Source organism: Aulonocara sp. 'chitande type north' Nkhata Bay, linkage group LG1, assembly GCF_057382095.1.
Source record: "Aulonocara sp. 'chitande type north' Nkhata Bay isolate Kocher_YH1m ecotype deep benthic linkage group LG1, A_spYH_male_GT1.1, whole genome shotgun sequence".
NCBI classification, from domain to species: domain Eukaryota; kingdom Metazoa; phylum Chordata; class Actinopteri; order Cichliformes; family Cichlidae; genus Aulonocara; species Aulonocara sp. 'chitande type north' Nkhata Bay.
In genome coordinates, this window is record NC_141344.1 from 26,329,092 (window position 1) to 26,335,091 (window position 6,000).

A 6,000-nucleotide genomic window follows, 5' to 3' on the forward strand; every position below is an offset into this window, starting at 1 on the left:
TTCCACCCCCATGCTTCACAGTAGGTATGGTGTTCTTGGGATGCAACTCAGTATTCTTCTTCCTCCAAACACGACGAGTTGAGTTTATACCAAAAAGTTCTACTTTGGTTTCATCTGACCACATGACATTCTCCCAATCCTCTGCTGTATCATCCATGTGCTCTCTGGCAAACTTCAGACGGGCCTGGACATGCACTGGCTTCAGCAGCGGAACACGTCTGGCACTGCGGGATTTGATTCCCTGCCGTTGTAGTGTGTTACTGATGGTGACCTTTGTTACTTTGGTCCCAGCTCTCTGCAGGTCATTCACCAGGTCCCCCCGTGTGGTTCTGGGATCTTTGCTCACCGTTCTCATGATCATTTTGACCCCACGGGATGAGATCTTGCGTGGAGCCCCAGATGGAGGGAGATTATCAGTGGTCTTGTATGTCTTCCATTTTCTGATGATTGCTCCCACAGTTGATTTTTTCACACCAAGCTGCTTGCCTATTGTAGATTCACTCTTCCCAGTCTGGTGCAGGTCTACAATACTTTTCCTGGTGTCCTTCGAACGCTCTTTGGTCTTGGCCATGGCGGAGTTTGGAGTCTGACTGTTTGAGGCTGTGGACAGGTGTCTTTTATACAGATGATGAGTTCAAACAGGTGCCATCCATACAGGTAACGAGTGGGGGACAGAAAAGCGTCTTACAGAAGACGTTACAGGTCTGTGAGAGCCAGAGATTTTCCTTGTTTGAGGTGACCAAATACTTATTTTCCACCCTAATTTACGAATAAATTCTTTACAAATCCTACCATGTGAATTCATGGATTTTTTTTTCACATTCTGTCTCTCACAGTTGAAGTGTACCTCTGGTGCAAATTACTGACCTCTGTCATCATTTTAAGTGGGGGAACTTGCACAATCGGTGGCTGACTAAATACTTTTTTGCCCCACTGTATATATATATATATATATATATATATATATATATATATATATATATATATATATATATATATATATATAATAAATACATACATACATACATACATACATACATACGCACGCACACACTGTGGTAGGGCTTGCTAGTTTCTTGTTTTTGATTTAAGTATGTTTTGTTTTGCTTTACTTTTGTTTCATATGTTTGTTTAATTTAAGACTAAACAAAAAAAATTAATGAATGAGAGGTAAAACTTGAGGGGGGTAGGGGCAAATAAGTAAATACTTCTGCCTACTCCTTTTAAAACAAATAATGGAATGATATTTTGTAATGATTGTGAAGGCACGTGTTTGAAATAAAAATGAACTGAACTATATATGTATGTGTGTACACACGCTAAACTTTACATTTAATACTTCACAGTTATAAATGAACATGATGATTAATTTGTTTTGTTGAACTTTTGTTCATAGAAAGAGAAACTTTCAGAATACATTTTCTCTGAATGTATGTTGCTTTGATAGATTATTGTACTTAAGCAACAAATGTTTCTCACTCGCAAAATGTGAGATATAAATATGTTGGGTGTTAGAGCGATAACACCCAACATATTTATATCTCATATTTTGCTTCTGCTCAAATGTGAGATATAAATATGTTAAACCAAAACAAAGGACATGACACCACCACTGACCAAATGGCAACCTCATGCTTATCACAACTGGAGAAACATGTTTTCATTCCTTTAGAATATCAGTGGGCTGCAAGAAAGAGCCCAAAGGTAATTTTACACACCACTGATACAAGACACGTTTTAGCTGTTTCATACAGAATTAGACAAGCTGTGGTGTTAGCAAGGAAAATTGGATTATGAAGGATATATTTTAATCTCATGTGTCAACAGGTTGCAATGCCTTGTAGAAAGACAGGGATAAGAGGACAATTGCATGCAGACCCAAGAAAATCAATCAGGAATGCTACACTGCAGTGACTGTTTGGACATAATATATTTTCTAAGGATTATATAGTGACTCTAAGATAGAGACATTTGGCTTGTAAAAAGCAAAATCCCTTTTTACTAAAAATCTTTTGTTCAAAATCTTTTGTTCTTCCTTATTTTTTTAACAAGTAGCATGATTAAACCTAAATAGTATAGACCAATGATGTAGTTAAGATCATGAATAATGAGGATGATCTAGAGATCTATCTGTCTATTCCTGATTTATTCTGTATTGCGTCACATCAGCCTAGCACACTCTGGTCTGGACTGTGGTGCACACATAGAAGGCCTTCTGTTCAGGCATCTCCACTTTGCATAGAAAGTTTTCAGGACAGAAAATCTGAACAGAATAACTGCTTTAAAAATGAAGAAAATGCTATTTTCTTCCGTTTTTCATGCTGGATTGAGGAAGTATGATAAGTTGTACAACAACAAAGAAAACAAATATATGTTCAAGTTAAACCAGCCAATACTTTGACATTTTTTATGTATTTCTCCCAGACTACAGATCCTGATTAATTTTAATGGTAAGAAAGACCAATGAAAATTTCAGACTTTTAGTTTTACTTTTGGAGGTATCTATGTTCAAACATTGCCACAGGTTTCAGTGTGCAAAATAGAAAAACCCAAGAAAAAAACTGGCCTAAAATTGATAAACCATTTTTGAAAAAAATATTCATATATGAATTCACAGCACTCATTACATGCATTCAACCTTTACACTGGTAAAGTTTCTCTAGTCTACACTTCTTAGTGTCCAGAATTTGTCAGGGGTTGGTAAATGGTCTCCAGGCCTGTGTGACTGAGGTCTTAACTTGTCTGTTTTCTTTCAAAAGCAGAGGCTCTGCCACCCAGGGAGGTGTTTACAGCTACTGCCTTTCCAAACCTTAAGTCATGATTATACCTTTGGCCTTGATACTTTTTACTCATTATTCTATCCTTGTATGTATTATAAAAATGTCCACTAATTCTGAATGCAAAACAGTAAATGGGCTGCGTAACATCAATATAATGTTACCAATGTCTGTCCTTCACCTTATTGCCCACACGCACTGCTATAGATTTGGCACTCACTTTATTTGCAGATGAAGCTCACAGCCATTATCATCTCAATTTGAAATCATACAAGAAAAAAACATCCACAATGCACTTACAATTTGGACCTTTTTAATTTGCATAACAGCCCATTATGTTCAGTCACTCCCACACAGTGTGTAGACTGAATACAGTGTTAAAGCAAACAGAAACCATCTTCACATGTAGCAGAAAAAAATCAACAATAAAAAAAGTAAATTTCTTACACAGCAAAATTCTTAAGTGTTACTGAAGCCATAGATGGAATATACCACTTTAAACCTCTCAGGCTCAATTTTTTTTTTTTTTTTTTTGCTAATGCACAACCTGCAGTGGTACTTCTGAGTAAAGAAAACTCATAAAATATGTATGTGGGGTAATCAGGTTGTTAGTTTTTAACTGTTGCAAATCGGCAACGCCTGCCTCGAGAGGGTTAATCCATAATATTGTCTCCAGATCATATTATTTATCAGGAGCTGAACCAACCCCATTAACACCCAGCTTCTGTAGTACTGAATGACTCTAATTATAGGTTTGTGTAAATTTCACAATTTATTGCTTGGCTACCTGTCAAACATAACCCAGTCATTCAGCTGGGTAGTTTTTAAATCTATGTGTTACACTAACAGTCTTCTAATGGGACAGTCATTGGCAACAACAAAAGCCCTAAATGTAGTTACAGCTGCACTGAGAAACATTGCAATCAGGGTTCTCTTGTGAATAGAATGCCTATGAGAAAATGGAGAAAATTAAAAGTTGCTGTTAATTCTGCACTTCTCTAAAGTAATGATAAAACCTAAAGAAAATGTAAGAAAATAATAAACAAGCAAAATGTGGAAAAAGCACTTCTTAATAGTACAAAGAGCATTCTATTATTGCTATATATAAAGCAATGAAACAAAACCCTTAATTATCAATTATTATTAATGAACATACATTATCAAAGACATACACACACATTATGTTATATGACTTACATGCATCATCCATAAAGGTTTACATGTAACAATGTTTTATATATATATATATATATATATATATATATATATATATATATATATATATATGTACTTGATTGCACAGTAATCACCGAGAAAATCCTGGAATAAATATATGAAATACACACACAGACCTACACATGCACACACACATGCACATGCAGAGATACACACACACACACACACACACACACACACATAAATGTGCACCTACTTTCAACTTTTATGGTGTCCAGTTTGTTGCATGTGTTTGGGTGTCTGTCCTCTAGAGTAGACCATCTGCTCCTTCCTATTTAGTACTTCTATCCCCAGTTGTGCTCCATCCTTCTGGTGGTCTTCCACCCTCATGGCAAACCAGACCCCAATTAGAGAGTTATGCATTGGACTTTTCACTTCTTTCTGGCACATATAATGTTATATTAATTTTTTTCCGTTTCAGTACCCAGCGAGTATGTTAAAGATATGATAATGGTATTTAGCTAATAAGTGAAGAACTTATAATAAAGGTACCAAAGATAATGCTAACTGCTGATTAACAATAATTTTAAAAAAAATCCTGCCTCACACTTTGCTGTGCAGCTTGAGTGCATAATGAGAAACATTATCTAGACCAAGCAGTTTAACTTAACTGCCAGCTTTGTTCCAGTTAAAGCTGCGTGCAAAGGAAAGGACTCGGATGTATGACACGATGTAGTCAAATAAGACTAAACTGTGGCCTAGTTTGCTTTTTTCTTTTTCAACCCAAGATTGCCATAGATCCCACCATCAGCCAGAGGATGGTGATGCCTTGAGCTGTTGATAGTGGAACAAGATTGAAGACTGATGCTAAAAATCAGGATGGATATATTGTGTTGCAGGACTACTGATGAGCTTAGTGGAAGCATTCATGGACACTGGTCCTGATGAAAACTGGAGGTGAATAGGGTGGAGGAGGGTTGCATTAATCTGACACTGAAATGACAGCTGACAGCAGCAGAGAAAAGAACAGTTTTAAATATATAGCTGTGAGCAGGGGCAAGCGGTTTAGCAGGGCACAGTCACCATGGCAACTTGAACTGATCACGGTAAAAGCATGGCTGTAAGGATGGACAGGAAAAAAAATCTTTTTTTTTCATCTGTCCCACTAGTAAAATGCAAAAAAAGAGAAGCTCGATTAGACTACACTAAGTTTATTTTTTATAGATCACAGCTCTAAACCTATTTGGCAGTTTTCCCAACAGTTTTGAATTAACTATGACAAACACATGCTTTCGAAAATCAAATCATATTATTGATGAAATTATCCATTCCAAATTTGTTCAACGATAAAAGGACTGTGATGTGTGAATTTAATATAATTCAAGTCAGATTTGGGTATATTCATCAAAGGTTCAGCGCTTAAACATACTTTCTACTTTATCGCATTAATGGTAGATTGGTGCACTTGAGATGCATTCATGAAAGTTGACTAAAAGAATCAGGTAACTGTCCCCAATCAGCATGCCAAATTCTCAGATTTGACTATACGTGCTAGGTGCTATGAGCTCTAAAAATCTGAAGCTGTTTACTACTGGTGTTCTTCCAGCACCCCAGCATTAAGACAATATCAAAGCCTTATAAACCAGTTTGAATTTCCCTGTCTCAAGCAACCAATAGGTAGTTACCTCAAAGTTGTCCATAGTCCTGCCCCCAACTCTTTGCTTCCTGGGTCACTACTAGATCTAGAATTAAAGCATACTGTTAACACAGACGCTAAATCCACTGCTGTGAACAGTGACTTAATCCAACGTGGGACTTCTAATGTGTTAATGTGTTAAACATTAGCCTTGTACAGTAACTCTGCATTTCTGAGATAAATGGAGTGCATTTTATTTATATTTTATTACTTATTTATATTTATTTTAGCCAGAGAAAAATAACATCTCCTAACAAATGTCTTTAAAAAAAAAAAGCTATGAATGAAATACTGTAAATATTTCCTGCAAATAAACAAATTCAAATTCCATCATTTTTCCACATTACCTGA